Raw genomic sequence first — 18,694 nt, forward strand, 5'->3', positions numbered from 1 at the left:
GTATACCTCAGTGGGCTCTGCATCCTCCCTGTGCCTCAGTTTATTCACTTATGAATGGAAATAATAGTACTGCTAGATAACAATGAATCTATACTTATGTAAAGACAGATTTTATCCTAGGGTATTGTTTCATTTAGGGGAAGGAGCCATTGCAATAGGGGGAATGCTCTGACCATGAGATCTTGAAGATGCCAGGTCCTGCCTTACCTACCCTGAAGGGCAAAAGGGAGGCCAGAAAGGAGTCTTCAGTGTGGCCAATGGCATAAATGGTGCTGAAATACCTGGGTTTTGGAGTCTGAAAAGTCTGCTCCTTAGTGCAGAGTAAGCTTCCCTAAGTCTCAGCTTTCTCAGCCATAACATGAGGTATTGATTCCTGCATGGTGGGGCTGTGGTAAGGAACTCTGGGACCGTTCTGGGATGCCATAAGATGAGTCATAATAATAATAGTCATAAGATGATTAACAGTAGTCTGAAAAAAGATGCTTTCTTGAATGGACTGTGCTAGACAAGCACTGCATATTAGGAAATTACCAAATCCAATGCAATTTGCTGGCTGCTGTGTCCCCATTTCTTTTCATGGACCCGATCTTGTGGGCTGCCCTGTGCACAGGGGGACAGGTAACAGCAGTTTAGTGAGGGTATCTGCAGAGCATTTTTATTATTAAAATTCATTTAAAGGGTTCATTGTGTCCATTAAAAAATATATTTCTGGCTGAAATTGGAGGAGAAAGTGCTGAAAACCCACTATGTTTTCTTCTAAGAGCATTTCATTTGGAGAGATAATGGCCTGAATGCCTAGAATTTAACATCAATCTTCAAGAACAGACCATGAAAATACTGTGTGCAGAGGAGATCTGATTCTATTTGAGTTATACTACTCTGAGTTCTTAGCCTTGAACTTAGAAAATCTGAATTTTGAATTAAAAAGGAAAAGACCTTTTATCCATTCATTTCTACGAAAGGTATTAGTGTAATCTGTTCTGTTCCTGTAGGGTAAAGATTAGCCTGTAGGCACAATTGTCATTAATTCCTAGTACTTCAACAGATATTTGTTGAGTGCCTGTTTTGTGGCCAAAGCTTCTTACGTGTCCTTTTCCATCTGGTTCTGTGTTTAGCGCAGAACAGCCCATATTTAACAGCTTCATTGTAACAGAGGCCTGGTGGCTCCTTAGAGAACTGAGGCTTCCAGGCCTCATAATACCCTCTGCTAACAGTATTCCCTGGTTTCTCAGCAGGATACTCTTAGCTTGGATAAATTAGTGTGCAGCAGCAGGGCGGCAGGGGTGGGTGTGAGGGGCAGTCTAGTCTGTCTTCTCTTCTGAATCACTGAGGAAAAGGTCATTTCAAAACATACTTTTAAGAAGAACATTTGTTTTGGAAAGTAGACACAGCTAAAACCTTGCAGCTTCTATGAGTCCTTTGGTCTTTGGTGATCAAATGACCTGAAAGGCAGGTGGAGTTTCAGCAACTTGCTGTTTGGGCCTTTGATCTGCTGCTGGAGCTGCTGCTCTTTCTCTGATTGCACATGGATGGAGTAGCTCAATTGGTGTTCCGTTGGTTTAATGGCCAACTTGCTCTGTTATTTTCCTTTTATAAACAATTAGAGAGTAAGAGAACAAAGTCTCTTTCTCACCCAAAAGGTTAGTTGTGTTCCAAGGTGTAAGACAGAAGACTTGTCTTTGGGGATCCTTGCTTTCTTTCTGTGTCTTCCCTCCTACTTCTCATTCTTTCCTTTTCTTCTCTTCAGCACAAGTGCACCTTCTGGAGGCCCTCCTATAACACTGGCGCCTCGAAATAGGAAAATCCAGAGCACTCTACAGGGGCCAGGGCTATAGAAGTCACAGCCTTACCTCCGCTTGTGTCTTACCTGTCAGGATCTTGGCCTCATCACCTACACAATGGGAATAATAATAATAACCATTCCTTAAAATTGTTGTAATTCGTTAATGAGATAATGCCTGAAAGGGCTTAGCATACAATATGATGTGGTCATTAAATACTAGTCACTCAAATTATTATTATCAGCATCATCAAATAAATGAATGCATTCTAGGGACATTTCATTTGAAAAATAGACCACTATAGAGACATGGCTGATTAAACTCTGCAGATGGAACTGAAGGCATGATGGTGCCTAGATCAGATTTGATTTTGAGCAGTTGGCCATATCCCAAATGTCCCTCCTGTCAGTAGTCCATGTGGCTTTGAGGAGCCCTGAGTGTGGTCTCAGAGAGAGGCTAATTGGAAAAGAGACTGTGGAGAATATAAATTGCAGATTAATTCTTCACTCAAATTAAATGTGCAACCACATCATCTGGGAAATTGTTTTTAGAAATAGAAATACACAGATCCGCAGCCACAGCCTCTGCCTGGCCTCTGGCAGAGGCACACCTGGGGCCCCAGCAATTGATCCCAGTGCTGGAACTATGTGGTGCCTGCCTATTCCCATACAAAAAGATGTTTTGGGGGAAATGGCCCTGTTTGTGGCTCACCTTTCCAGGGTATCCATTCTGGTTCTAAGGGAACTATTTTACAACTCAGTAAGTTGTAGACAACTCACAGCAATGAAAAATACTTCCTGTCTGTAGCCATGTAAACTCTGCAGTGCTGTGGAGGTCCAAGTAATTTCCTCCCCATGGTTGAAGAGGCCACTTTGCTTCCATTTATACATTCCTGTCAATATTCCTGATCTGTTAATATGTCTGTTCTTAGTTCTCCTTCACTGTAACTGGCTGTAACATTTTACTAGTTCCCTCATTGATAATGAGTTAAATAAACTCTTTAACATGTTCATTTTATAAATATATGAGAATCATGATTTTGGTCTTTGTTTGACAATGCACTAGTGGCCCAGCTTAGGATGTTAGTACTCCTTGTAGACCTGATAGAACAAGTCTATTCAAATTTGTCCTTTTATTGATCCATAAAGAATTCAGGAAAAAGCCCCATTATTTGTCAACTCTAAACTGATTCTGAGTCATTAAAGCTTTATCCTCCAGCATCTCAGCAACTGCCATATTTGGGTACACAACTAAATGCACAGAGAGGAAGAAGAGGGGGTGAGAACTTGAGAAAATAAACATTATTCAGACTGCTAAAATAAATCCAGTTTCACAAATACTAGAGTCTGTGTGACTAGACGAGCACTCAGTTCTGGAACTTATATTGATTTTTATAAGATTGAGGAAAAACGACTCATAGTTTTGGTTGAGTTTCAATGAATCTTGTTTTCTTAGCAGGCCACAGGAAAGTAGGAGGATGGCTTCCCAGGACCCCCAGCCAGGCCATGTTGGATGGTGATGAAGCCCACAAGGCTCAGGCTTCCCTGTTCCCTGGCCAAGATGCCCCTTGACCTGGGTCTCCCCTGTGAGGAAGATCCCAGGTTCACCATTCTAGTTAGTGGAAGGTGGTTCCTGGGTTTTAGATCCTGAGCCTTTGACCAAGCCTTCTACCTTAAAAGTTGGTATTTTCCTCCTAAGGGTGGGGTGCTGTTCCTCTCTTATGCAAGCAATGTCAAGAATACATGGTGCCTGCATGGTGCCTGCAGCTAGCAGGCTATGAATGAGTCCTAGACAAAAGGAAACAAGTAAGGGCTCCTGGACTCTGTTCTGAACCCCAGTAGGTTCCTCTTTGCAGGAAGATAAAGCCCAGCATGGGTCTTTCAACAATAGAAGGCAGGAAGATCAAATTGCTTTGAGCATGTTTTCAAAGAGGTTGGACAGAGTAGTAGAAACCTCTGGGGCCTGGAGCAATTTGATTGTCCAATGGTGAGATGTCCACTTGTTAGTTTAGGGCCTTATTCAAAAATCACATTTGGAAGAACTCTTATCAGTGCATAGAACATGGGGGAATAATAAAAAAGAAGTGAACAAATCGGGCTAAAGGAAAATGAAGGAAGAAAAACAAGAAGACTCTTGGGAAATGTTGCAATGTCCATCACACTTCCAGGGCTATTTACTTGGGTTGTAGTGGTGGCATGCAAGCTGGTGCACTCTCTGGTTTCCCAGTTTGCAGAGCCTATAAAGCAAAAGCAGGCTGAGAACATCAGCAGGCTACATGTAGTTAGGAAATGCTGAGCTGCACAGGCCCATCTCAGACCCTCTCCATCTAGGTAAGAGGTGAGCTGCATCACAACTGGGGAGGTAGGAGTAATGGCAGGGGTGAGAGAGAGCAGAATGCCATCGAGCCATGAGCAGTTCTCATAGCCCAGGTGTGATTACCTTAATAGGTGTTTTCACACATCCTTTTTGGGCTGCCCCATAAACAAACAGGACTTGTCAGAGTAGAGTGCAGGCCAGTTCCAAGGCCTCATTGGGTTAAAATGACCTGAAGTGATGGTGCACCCGGGACCACAGTAGCAAGAAAAGGCAGCTTAGAAACATCAGGAAACCATGCGAGAAGCAGTTCAAGCTGGACACAGCCATAAATGTCCTTGGTATTTGGCCTGAATTCCAGAAGAATAAAGGACTACTCCTTAATTGTGTGGGGACATCAAGTGAGAGGAATAATCCTGTCCAGCTTTCCTCCCCAGTGAGTATGTCCGGCCTTAGCAACCAGGGTTTTAGGGACAGCTGGGATTCCACCCTCAGTCTCCATCTGTTACCAGATCTCAGCACCTTGGGGGAGGGACATGGGAGGTGGCTGAGACTGGCAGGCAGCGGTGCTTTCCCATGTACTGACTACTGAGAACATAGCCTGGTTCTGCAAGTTCACCTCTGCTGTGAACGTGATGAGTGAGCACTGTGAAGTCTTGCTATCAGCATTGTCATCACTACTCCTTCACTCAACAGTTTATGAGATGTAGAATAACAGAATGTTAGTTCTGGAAGCTCCTCAGCAAAAAGAATTCCATCCTTCTCCTTCTGTGGATGAGGTTGGAGTGGGTAGTTACCTCCTTAACTGTTGGGTAATAACCCCTTCAAGCGTCTGCTGCAAGCCTGGCTGTTCAGAACCACACAGCTTCATTCTATAGTCATGTCCCCAAGAATGTGGCAGAGGCGAGGTCTGAGTAAAGATCAGAGGAACACTGAGTAAGGATCAGAGGAACTTTTTAAATGTGAGTAACTTCTCTAAATATTTTGAGAGTTATTACAGTATTTCATCTCCATAATGTATGCAGAGCAGGGGTATATAACAGAGATTAATTTTTTACTTTAACAAGCTAAAAGGAAAATAATAACTACTACTGTTTACTGAGTGTATATTATTGCCAAGGACAGTTACAGAAACCTTGCATTTATTATATTTTATCCTTACACCAAACCAAAATGGTGAGTATAATTTTCCTGGTTTGCATCCTATTGTATCACAGATAATCTGTGTAGAATTTCAGGCCTCCTAGCATCCCTGGAATCTAGTATTATTGTTCCAGTTGATATTATGCTGTGAACATGACCCCTGGAGTGCTGTAAGGTTAACCGCATGGTGAGGGATGCCTGGTTCACCTGTGGGCAAGCCGAGGTGCTCTTGTCACACTCCCAAGGAGTCCATGACTTTCGTCAAGTTACGGACTCCACACCTGGGGCCCAGGGCAATGATAATAACTGTTGCTTATGTTTGTGTGATGTTGTATGTTTTACAGAATGCTCTCCTGACTATTGTGTCTTTCAGGTGTGGGCCATGGACTTGGTCCCTTGTCAGAGTCACACTCTTCTCTCAACCATTCCTTGTTGCGAGCTCATGGCTCTAATTTCTCATTTAGCATTCTGGGAGAATTCACTAAGCAAAGGTATGCACAGGAATTTGAGAAACAAGACAGAGGATAATAGGGGAAGAGAGGGAAAAATGAAACCAGATGAAAACAGAGAGGGAGACAAACCATAAGAGACTCTTAATCTCAGAAAAAAAAAACTGAGGTTTGCTGGAGTGGAAGGGGGGTGGGAGGGATGGAGTGGCTGGGTGATAGACACTGTGGAGGGTATGTGTTATGCTGTGAATTGTGTAAGACTGATGAGTCACAGACCTGTACCCCTAAAACAAATAATATGTTCTATGTTAATAAAAAAAATTTTTTTAATTAGACCTCAGTGGAGACACGGATGGCTCATTGTTTCATTTATTCTTTTGTTGGCTATTCTCCCCTTTAATTTTTTTTAAAGATTTAATTTATTTATTTGACACAGAGAGAGAGAGAGGAATCACAAGTAGGCAGAGTGGCAGGGAACGGCAGAGGGAGAAGCTCCCCGCTGAGCAAGGAGCCCGATGTGGGACTCAATCCCAGGACCCTGGGATCATGACTTGAGCCGAAGGCAGATGCTTAACAACTGAGCCACCCAGGTGCCCCTCTCCCCTTTAATTTTGAATTTCACAAGAATATGCTTTTGTGTGAAAAGTATTAGCTTGACTTGAAAGATATGAAATATAAAACAATAGGATATAATGAATATGCCATGAAATATGATAAACACTATGACAGAACTAACATCAAATATATAATGTAAATGGACTTAACTGAGTTTTTACCAAAAAAAAAAAATCAGTTTGGTTAACAAAGTAAAATTCAAATCTAAGTATTTATATGAGATAGAGAGACTGAAAGATTAGAAATGAAAGGATTGCCAGAGACATATTGGGGCAAAAGGGAAAAAAAATCAGAGTAATTGGCTTGAAAGGTCCCAGTCCACCAGGGCTGGTCTTCCTAACACTTCAGAGATCCCCGTGTTCCCCTGTGGTTCTGTATGACTCTTCCTCACATTCCCCTTAGCTTGTGCAATGAGCAATTAAATATGCCTTTAAGATGGCATTTCCACCTAAGATGATTTCTAAAGCTGCTGGGATGTGGCCGACAATATGTGCTTCAGAGCTGCCAAAGCAGGTTTATGAGTTATTTCTAAGGGACAGAATAGAAATGGAGAATTAATTGAACATCCTTCAAAAAAATGGAAAAGTCCACACAGTCAACAAGGTATGAGCATGTGAATGTGCACATACATGTGTGTATGTCGGTGGATGTGGGTGTGTATATATGTGTCTGTGTCTGCACATGCATGTACCTTATAAGGTGTACATGTCTAAGTGTATATTTGTGTGTGTGCATGTTTGCGCCCACACTTGGGATCCAGTGTTCCTATTCAGGTCCTAGGGAAATTCTGGAGCAGGGCCCTAGGGAAAATTAGAAGTCATCCTTGCGGAGGAAGGCCTGGCTCTTGGATGAGCACACCAGTAGGCATGCAGGAGAGTTGGCCAGGTTTCCATTTTCTTGTCTTTCCTTCCCACTCATATCCAGGGAAGTGTTTTGAAGGCAGTGCTCTGGGGATCCCGTGAGCCATGCAAACACTTGGCATTTGTAAATGCCATTGAATAACACACTCTGGAGACCCTTTGTTAGAGACTCAGAAACTGCTTCAAACAACCTTGCTTTCCTAGGAGTGAAGCAGTAATGGCCCATCACCCTCTATTTTATTGAATAGTAATAAAGTTATCTTCTTCATCCTAAGAGCCTCACCATTCTATGATCATTTCTGGAACTTGTGGTGATTAAACTTAGAGCAGAAACCCATTTGAAGCCAATTCATGATTTGTCTTTGTTACCCAAAGGAATAAAGTTGATTTGTGGAAACAGACTTCTATCCATTTGTCCAGACTACAGTCCAGGCAATTGCTTTTCATATTTGACCTGTTCTATAACATAACCCTTCTTACATTTCTGGATGTTAGAATTCTTTGTATCCACATCATGCTCCTGTGCATGTGCCAAGAGGGCACTGGCTCTTTGGTGAAGCCTGCACAGGATGATCCTTAGGGCATCATAAGCAGTGTGAGAAGCAAAGGGGTCACGTGGAAGGAAGGAGGTGTGGGTTCCATCAGTCCCAGTGCCACAATAGGATTGTGAGTTTGCTACCACAGGACCCATGTTCAAGCCTCTGTTGCATCCTACCTGCAAACATCTCAGGAACCAAAATGAGTCCCATGGCTCAGCCATGGTTTGGACTGGGGCTATGCTGCCTGCCCAAGAAGGACAAATCAAGGAAGGCCATGAAGAGGGGATCTCGATCCATCTGGGCAACAGGCTTCCTCAAAGTGAGGGTGACTTAGGGTGTGTGGAGTGAGCTGTTCACACATTGCCAGGGAGAGAAGGGATCTTGCTTCACCTGTGAGTGTTCCTGGCTGTGCCCAGGATTGCACTCATTCACCAGAGCTCTGGGGCCATCAGCAGGGCTGCTGCCAGTCTCCTCTCTGTGAAGGGAAAAGGGATCAATGTAACTTAGCAGTTCAAAACTGCAACGCTTAAACCTATATTTAGACTAGAGGTTGGCAACTTCTTCTTAAGGGGCCAGATAACAAATATTTAGCCATTAAGGTTCTACTGCTACTACTTAGTTGGTTTTTGTACCCAGGAAGCAGCACAGACAATACGCACACAAATGGGCACTGTGTACCAACAAAGCTCTATTTACAAAAGGGGTGTTGCTGTGAGCCATATTTTGCTGACCTGTTTAGGTCTAAAGATTTGGGAAGTGTACTAGCTGACAAAGTTACCCCTCCAGGTGGGGACAGCTAGATATGATCTCTCAAGCAGGGAAAGGACAGAGAATTCAGACTCTTGTTCAGGAAGGCTCCTCTGCTGCCCCTGGAGATGGAGTTATAGGTGTCTTATTTATGTTTAGGGTTTAGAAGCAGCATTCATGCAGAAAGTTCAACAGCGGAAATGGACACAGGTCACTACAGAGAGTTGTACATCACTAAGAGAAGACAGTGGCAGAAAGTTGAATGGCCTTTCTCACTGAGGCTGAGGCCTCCCAATGCCTAGAAGGAAGGAAAGGTGGAATATCTGGAATTTGACTAAATTGAAGACTGCAAATTTACCAAGCAGCTGTGTGGTCCTGGGGGTGACTGATCCTTATCATTATTTTTTGCAATTAGATGGACTAGAAGATTGAGATGGAAGCCAGTTTTAATTACAGGGATATGGTTCATGTCCCATTTTTGCAAATGGGTAGATCTCTGGGGAAATCACATGAGTTGCTATGCCACACAGTTATTGACAAAAGGTAATAATGGTGGAGAGAAGGCTAATTTTGTGCAGTGTCTGTGGCTTCCAGACAGTCACCTTACTTTTATGTGTGTCATCAAGTAGGAAGCAAGTCTAAGACATGTTCTGAGGAGACCTCTGGTGATGAGAGGACAGCTATCCCTAACATAGTGACAGGAGTGCCAATCTGTGTGTGTGTGTGTATGTGTGCACACGCACGTGTTTGCATGCACATGTTCCTATTCTTTTCCATATTTGTGTTAGTTTCACTCCATAATTTCTAGGATGAGTCTTCTACTTCCCTTTTATGCACCCCACATACCCCACCCACTCTCAACTGTCAAAGTGAAAGATAGTCATCTGTAATTAAGGTTACCTGGATGAGAAACTGAATATACATGTGGGGCCAGATCACATATGCCAATAGAACTCTGTACAACCTCTGCCCAGCAACCTGCCCAGAAAGCCAAACCACAACCTCTGCAGGAATCAGCCAAGAGTAGTCAGGACTTGGTCAATGACTGCTAGCTTCCCTGAGTTTTGCCCCCTGCTCCCAAATCAGGACCACATGGAAAAAGCCAAACCAATCACACAGGATGTCCCACTTCTAGATCCCCTGCCCCCAGCCTCCCATGCCAATAGCCTCTTATCATGACACTTTCCCTTTTTTCCTATAAGCTTTCCCTCTCCTCTCCCTGCCTTTGAGTCTCAGCCAAGTGCAAATGATGGTGGCTGACTTCCTTGTTCTAGCAAGTGCTAAATAAATAGCCTCTGCTTGTTCTCATTTGGATGGCCTTTGTTTATTTCCGCACAGAGAACCTCTGACTCCTGCTCTTGCCAACAGAGGTACACACAGGAGCTGAGAGGTTGAAAAAGCTGTAACTTTCCTCCTTTATTGCCCTTCTCTTATACTTTTGGGTTGGAAAATCTGGTGCCAGATTTGGCTAACAAAAATCGTAGAAAATGATTTGTCTGATAAATAAATAGTTCCATTCACTGGTTATACAACTTTTGATAATTGGGGTGCACCATGGAGCAAGTTTTCAATGTACATCTTTATTTTTATCCATTTATTAAAATTTTATTCTTATTTCTGATTATTATCAGCCAAACATATACCTAAGATGATGTGTCCACCATTGAGAAGATGAAATATCCTCTTGCCAACATTGATGACTACCTGGGACAGTTGGATAGCAGTGGAGAGGAAGTGGCTGAGAGTCTATGGAAGGAGACATACCTGGACCTGAGTCCTGGCCTCAAAACTCAGCGGGTGTGTGAGCCTCTCTCATCATTTATAAACGGGCTTATCAAGTATGCCTACTTTTTGTGCTTTTTTTGTGAGAACTGACTGAAAGTACAGTTAGTAATACATTAAAAAACACAACATATTGTGATATGGTAATTTATAACAAGAAGTACATATTTGGTCTTAATCTCCATTTCTGGCCCAGAGCTCCTAAAATCATTGGCATTCCTAAATGATGAGTGTGATAAATGTGCTTGATATTCATAACAAACCCTTTTCAAACTCACCTGAATTTATATTAACGAGGCAATTTTTTTGGAGAGCCCCTAGATAACCACAGGATGGAAGCTTGTTGCTGGGGAAATGAACCATGTGATTAAATGTTGGCATTTTCAGTCTCAACCCCCCTGACCTCAGAGGTGGGAAAGGGCCTGGCAGTTGAGCCAATCACCAATAACCAATGATTTAATGTCTGTGTAATGAAGTCTTCATAAATCCCCAAAAGGATGGGGTTTGGAAAGCTTTCAGGTTGCTGAACCAGAACACATCCTTGTGCACAGCTCTAGCTTCATGGAAACAGCTCTTATGTATACCTCCATCTGACTATTCATTCATATCCTTCAATATCCTTTGTAATAAACTGGTAATCTCAGTTCTGTGAGATGCTCTAGAAAATTAGTCAAACTCAAGAAAGGGGACATGGGAACCTCTGATTTATCACCAATTAGTCAGAAGCACAGGTAACAGCCTGGACTTGTGATTGGTGCCTGAAGTGGGGGCAGTCTTGGGGGCTGAGCCCTTAACCTGTGGGATCTGATACTTTCTCCAGGTAGATGGTGTCAGAATCAAGTTGAATCTGTGGGACACCCTGACAGTGTCTGTGGATAATTAATTGTTTGGTGGTGTTGGAAAAACACAAAATGGATATATCAATATGGAATGTTAAATGCTGCTACTATTACTATCACCCCATATTGTGAACAAATAATTAGTGAGGACAAATGATGTCCACAAGGATGACTTGCCTGTCTTACCATGAAATAATGATCTTTGTCTTTCTGTTTGTATTTTCTGTAAGTTATAATTTTGGGATTTTTTAGCATGGTCTCCGAACCAATAACATCAAGATGTTTTACAATTTGCTGAAAACAAGAAATGCCTTGGGCATATTTGGCAGTAATTGTTAGCCTCTGGAATGTTTGGGGGTTACAGGGGTAATGATGTAATACTGGAACTTGAACAGGTCCCCCAGGACCCCCCTGCCCCCTGACTCTGAGGTGCAGATTCATTTTAGGGGCAAGAAGCATGAGATAACTGTCTGCAGACAAAGTGCTGGTAGTTAGTGGGGTCACTTATTTATATCCATGGGGAGCTAAGAAAGTCTGGAAGTCACTAAATATCTTTGCATCTTCTGCTGGGGTCTAGCCTCCCTAATGGTTTGTGTATATTGGCAATATACCTTCTTAGAAGGTTAAAGAAAGAAAACTAACTAGAACTTCTTATAGCCCCATAGCTCCTAATTGTTCTTTTGTTGGAGACGCTTATTGGTTTGAAACAAGTCCCCGGCAGAGTCTGCTCTTTGGGCCTTTCAAATGACCCTCAATTGTTGATGTGGACATGACTGTCTGCCTTAAGTCCTGGTTGTCAGGGTTCTCCACTGTAAAGTTACTCTTGCCCACTTCATTTCCATACTGCAGTCTTTGCAAAGGAGGCACTCCATGTGGCCCATACTGAAGGGGTGGGAAGCTATGTTCCACATGCTTGACAGTGGAGTGTCTACATAAATATTAGAAATCTTTCTGTGAAAGGGATTTGTCTTTTCTTCCCCATTTATTTATTGATTCGTTCAGTCCTTAATATCATTATGGCTCATGGGTGTTTATTTAAATTTGGGTTATAATCCAACACTGCTTTATTTTGTTGCTCAAATGTTGCCAGCTTTGGGCAGTGGGAGCTCTTTTAGTTGGCTGCTGTGTCCTGTGTCCCTTCAGCATACACCATCATTTTTTAAAAAAACAAAAAACAAAAAACACTTTCTTACTTTCTGGCACTACAAGATATTCCAGGCTTATCTTGTGTGCTTCCCCATGCCCACACCAGCCATTTCTCCACAGAGTCCTTGTTCCTTTTATTGCAGAATGGCAATAGAAATCAATATCTGGGTGCTAAGTGTGCTCATTGATCCTGGAGGGTGGTTGATTCTAGGACTTGTCAGCGGACAGAGCAAAGAGATGTATGTATATATACTAGCCTGTGTATACACACGTCTATAAATACTTCTACAATCATATTAATCATATCTATATTAAGCTAAACATGAGTTTATACTAATATCTACAACTCTGGTCCATTACTACATGGATCCTTATATCCCTCCTTCCCTTGCTTATTGGTAAACTCCCACTCCAACAGTGAGAGTACTGGCTCCCACTGTCTGCCGTTCATTCATTGTTCAACTCTGGTATACATGTGTTACAGAATCAGAATTGTGAACCCATACTCTCCTGGGATACAACAGTCCTTACATGCAGTTCCTTTTGCCTTTAGTCTAATAGACATCACACATTTATAGAGTTATTTAGGTCAGCATCTTTCTCTCACCCCTTCAGGGAGATTGTTTCATATATTTGTAGCACAGTTAGATTGCTTGGCAAATTCTAGATTCCATCCTGGGATTCCACAACCTCCTAAATTATTTTTTTAAGTTTGCACAATTAACATTCATTCTTTGTGCTTTAAAGTTTGTGACATTTTGGCAAATGGATAGCGTCATGTATCTATGATTATAGTATTGTGCAGAATAGTTTTACTGCCCTAAAAATCCCCCATGCTTTGCCTATTCAACTTCCCACCTCAAATTCCTGACAAAGTCTGATCTTTTTAAAATCTCTATAAAGCTGCTATAAACATTCATGTGCATGTTTTGTGTGGGCATACGTTTTCAGGTCAGTTGATTAAATACTTAGGAGTACAACTGATTAATTTTATGGTAAGTCTACATTTAGCTTTGTATGAAACTGCCTAACTGTCTTCCAGTGTGGCTGTTGCATTTTGCATCCTCTTCAGCAATGGGTATTGCCAGTTTTGAGGATTTTGGTCATCCTTGTAGGATGCAGTGGTTTCTCATTACATTTTAATTTGAAATTCTCTAATGTCAGGGTTGAACATCTTTCATAAGGTTATTTGCCACTTGTATATCTTCAGTAATGTGGCTTTTCAGATTTTTTTGCCTATTTTTAAATTGGATTGTTTCTTATTACTGGGTTTTAAGAGGTTGTTTTTTTTTTTTTTTGTATATTTTGGATACAAATCAGATACATGTTTTGCAAATATTTTCTACCTAACTGTGGCTTGTTTTTTCATTTCTTAAAAATTCTTTTGAATAATAAATTTTTAAATTTTAATGAAGTCCAACTTAAAATTTTCTTTCATGGATCATGCTTTTGATGTTGACCAAGCCCAAGGTTTTCCTAGATTTTCTCCTTTTTTTTCCCCAGAAGTTTTAAAGTTTCAACATTTTACATTTAGGTCTACAGTGCATTTTTATTTAAGTACTGGTCCTTTCTATACTCTCAGCTCCATTTGCTTCTGTCTGATTCTCCTGGAGGCAGTACCATGCCATGTTTCTGAAACTGTGTTCTGATGGGCACTGTGTCTTGGATATGTGAATATCTGCTAAATGGAAATGAAATTTTTGTCATCAAACAGATCTGCAATGTTAGATTTATCGAGATTAGGCACATTCCTTGCTGTGAAATGCATCAGATGCTTCGGTATGCTTATGTGCATTAGGAATCTTCATACCAAGGGTATAGTGGTCAATTTTCCCAAACTTTTTGATTTCAAGAATAATGGTCATATATCTCTGTTTTCCCATTTGAGTCCTGTTGCCTGGCATATTAACATCTTCTCCTTTCAGTTTCAAAAGTATCTTGGTTGGGTGATCCACTACAGAGTGACTCTAAATATTGAATCTCTTTTCCCGTGGAATACTTCTCCAGTATCTCATAGGACAGTTTGGGGGAGAAAACAGTTCTAATTTATTAGAATGGATTTTTTTTCCTCTACATTCCTTATTCTCAGTTGAAGGGATCTGGATCTTCCTTTGACTGTGCCATTTTTTAAAGACACTCTTTCCTAGAATTGCTACTTTTCCCTCATCACCCTCAGCTCAAACCCAAGAAGCAAGTTGGTACACTGTCTTCCACCTGCTTCCAGATCATTAGCCCTCTGTTACTTCCCAATAACCTCTTTTATTTGGACTTTTTTGGTTATCTTTCTCACAATCCTTCACCCATTTTTATTATGTTTCTTGCCATTCCATAATGACATTCCAGAATGTCTTTAGCATTCCATAACCCTCTATCCACTCACAGTCATGTCTATCTAACTCCCTCGGTGATGTCATGCACAGGAGCCTCAGCACTGATAATCTTCATCAAGTCTGGCCCCATCATTTTGATTTTGCACCTTCATTCCTTCCTTGGACCATTATCCAGAGATAACTGTCAGATGTAGACTTCTCTTTTAGCCCATCCTTTCCATCAAATCTGATCTACATCACACTAGCTTAACCAATACCACCAAAGATCCTGTTAGGTGGCCTTCTCTAGAACGCACTCCACTTATGCTCCCACGAGAAAAAAATCACAAAACTAGGCTGATTTGTTCCATGGTTCATTGAGCTGTGCCATTAACACTTTACCTATTGCCTGCCTCCCATGGCAGCAGTTACACATGAGGAACATTGCCACCTAGTGGCAAGTACATTATACTTTTCCAATTATAATAAAATTGTTCCTTGTAAATTCTAAATAATAGATACCCAAATTCACAAATGACACAACATCCATTAAATGAGGACCATTTCTACTATACAATTTAAACATATATGTTTTTAAATAAATTACAAAATCACAACTTTTGACATTCAGGTTCTTCAATTATGCCTTGCTTTCCTGAAGAGACCTACTAATTGCTGGAAGTTACATTTTTTTCCCTAAAGCTATATTTTCTCTTAGATGATCCTGGATAAACTCTGCCACCTCTCCACAAAAAGAGAACATCTTAAAATAATTCTCAGTCCTCTTTAGTTTTCTATTATCCTTTATTAAGGATTACTTGTCACTCATTTCCTGCGAACTACCTACCTTTTAGACTCAAATCAAAATGAAATAGGATAAATAATATTATAAAATTTAATGCTATAATTTTTCACTTAATATGTTTTTTACATAGAATATTTTTTCTTACTGTCTAACATGATTTTATATTAAATACTGTATATCAGGGGACAATCTTGTTGAATTAGACCAGTCCTCAAAGCCCTGACCAGGCAGATGCTGAATGACCACTCAGATTCTGTGTAAAGAGTTTTCCTTTTTGTCTACAAAGAGCAGACTGAGGATGCCTGAGACTGGGATATAAGTGCCAACAACAGGCTTCCTCATGTCCTAGCCATAGCTCGCTAGAGCAAGATGTCATGCAGACTGTCAAGTGAAGAACCCTAAGTTACCCACCAACTTTTAGGGCATGTGGCTGGAAGAGGGCCTCAGCAGGGCTGAGTGGTTTCTGTTTCAAGAAAGAAGTCTGTCCCTTGTTTCACCACGATCATGTGCCTCTGTGCTCTGTTCCTTCCTGTGTCCCAGACCTTGGCAGCCAGACAAATGTGAAAACATGGCAGAGAATTTGAAAAGTGTTTGGAATCAACACATCTATCTTCCAGATTAAAAATACATCAATGAAAACCTAGAGCACTCACGGGCTTTCTCAGCAGACACTACTTTGTTTTTTCCTGAAAGTTTTCATCAAGTGGTTATACTGCTTTCTAGGGATGCCAGCCTATATGACCAGCATCAATCAGTGATTTGCTGGAGACATAATAACTAATGAAGTAGTGTTCCAAAACATACAGGATCCATTCAAAACAAAGAAGACAGAAATAAGAGTCATTTGCTCAAATGACAGGGTTTGTGAGTGTCCTGAGCCCTAAATTCATGTTTAATTTGCTGTATACAGAGAATTGTCACTGATACGTCTTTTTTCCCTTTGACACATTGTCCTGTACATATTTCCACTTTCCTTACAAGCATGTGCTCATTATAGGCATACCTCTTTTTATTGTTCTTCCCTTTATTGCACTTTGCAGATACTGTGTTTTTCATAAAATGAAGGTTTGTGGCAACCCTGAGTTGAGAAAGTCTGTCAGCACCATTTTCCCAACAGTATTTGCTCTGTCACATTTTGGTAATTCTCACAATATTTCAAACTTTTCATTATCATTATATTTGTCATGGTGATCAGTGATTACAATTTGCTGAGAGCTTAGATGATAGTTTACATTTTTTAGCAATAAAATATTTTTAAATTAAGGTATGTACATTTTTTTAGACATAATGCTATCGCATGCTTAATAGACTACAGTATAGTGTAAACATAACTTTTGTATACACTGGGAAACCAAAACACTCATTTGACTCAGTTTATTGCAATGGTTTAGAACTGAACCCACAGTATCTCTGGGGTATGTCTGTAATTCACAGTTGGTAAAATGTAATTGTTAAAAACAAAATTATAAGCCTGTTAAAATTCATTTTCATAATAAGACAGTTGTCTTGGTGGAAATTCCCATTCTGGAGGCTGTCAATCAAGAGTGTGAACTTCTTATACTATTTCACCCTTGTGTGCTCAAGTCTGCATGTGTCTCTGTGCCTTGATTAGAGGACAGTGTAGACCTGCTTGTGTAAATCCCATCTTTGGGGATCAAGATTTTCTCACTGTCAAAAGAGCAACTTCAGGGAAACCACATCCCACTTAAGTCAAATGAAAATTGGTGATGGCTGCAGCATATTTCTAAAACTTATAAATCGGTTTATTTACAAATGTTCTTTTCTTAAATTACATGAAGTTAATAAATCTATTTACACAGGTGTATATGGGAATCCATCCCAGTTATTTTAAAGATCATACAGATCATACCCTAAGCCTTCTGTGTTGGCTGTGACCAGGTTATCTACACATACACAGTAAATGGGTTTGTTTTTTCATGTCTGCCCAGTACAGGACACACACAGATGCTGGGTGTCCACAGCTTTTCCCACATGGGTCTCCTGCCCAGATGTGTGGCTGGCTGGAATGATAATGCTGATAAAGAGAGTAATTATATTCTTTAGCTTACTTGATGAAAGACTGAGGTGAGGGCTAAGAATGGTCATGGTGCCATTCATTTGGACAGGAGGTGCAAGTCAATGTGTCCAGTGTTCATTGTAGATCAGTTAGATGTTCACTGTAGCTTGCTCTGTGAACATTTACACCCCCTTACTTTCTTGAATTTTGCACTTCAGTGCACAGGGTTGTTACTCTGTCTCACTCAGGTGCTGCAGAGTGGGACATAGTAGAACCTGTTTTTTTGGGAACTTGTCACATATCTTCCTCCTTTGGGCAAATTCCACTTTCCCTGATTATGCTGGGCTGCCCATTGCAGAGCCATGCTTTCACCCGAGTCAGGCCAGTCAGAGTGCCCCATCCCTCTCACCATAGGATTGGTTCAGGTGAGAACAGGTGACCCAAGCCCTGTCAGTCTTAACAATGTTTTTCAAATTGAAAATTGAGAAAAGGTGTTTTGCCTTTTATATCATAAATTGGAGGCCACAATGCCTAGGGGGGAAAATGCAGCTAAGAAGCTCAATAGAAACAAAAAGAGACAAGAGACACAGTATTCTGATAGGTTTTGTTTGGGTCCATTATTTTTTCAGGAAATCTGTTCCATAAGAATCACTGGGTCAAATTCTCTACAAACTATTCCCATTAGCTTTGCTAATCTTGGCCTTTGCAATTAGGTCATAAGTATATAGGATTGTATTGTGAAATTGTTTAATCATTTTTATATATTTAATTATTTTATATTTATATATGTGTGTATACACACACACATATATACACACACACACATGCATGTGTGCATGTATTTTACAAAATCGTCTTCATGTATTTAACGATTTATTGCACCTGTGGTGTGCTAGGAGCTGTACTAGGTCCCTCAGAAGGAAATACCCAGCATCCGTGACTATATTTATAGAGTTTATAGTCCAGGAAGGGATACATATTTAATCATAAAATCAATCAAATCACATAGCCCAAATACAAATTGTGTTTAATTCTTATGATCTATTTATCTCAAAAGAAATATGGTCAGACAGTTAACGTAGCCATGAGTATGGGTCTTCCTTGGTGCTGCTGAACTGGAGTAAATACATAGCTGCAGTAATAACTTTGGGTCGTTATTATTTCATTATATCTTATTTATTCCTTGTTGTTCTGGGTGCAAGCAGACATAAAATTTCAATGAATACTGACAACTATATGGATTACCTGATGCTTAAGACAATTATATGGATTACCTGATGCTTAAGTTACCATACTATTCAGGGAAAAGATGCTAGTATTAAAAGCTCAAGTCAGATAAAATTCTGATC

This window comes from Mirounga leonina, unplaced genomic scaffold, assembly GCF_011800145.1.
Source record: "Mirounga leonina isolate KUSES-001 unplaced genomic scaffold, KU_Mleo_1.0 Mir_178, whole genome shotgun sequence".
NCBI classification, from domain to species: Eukaryota; Metazoa; Chordata; class Mammalia; order Carnivora; family Phocidae; genus Mirounga; species Mirounga leonina.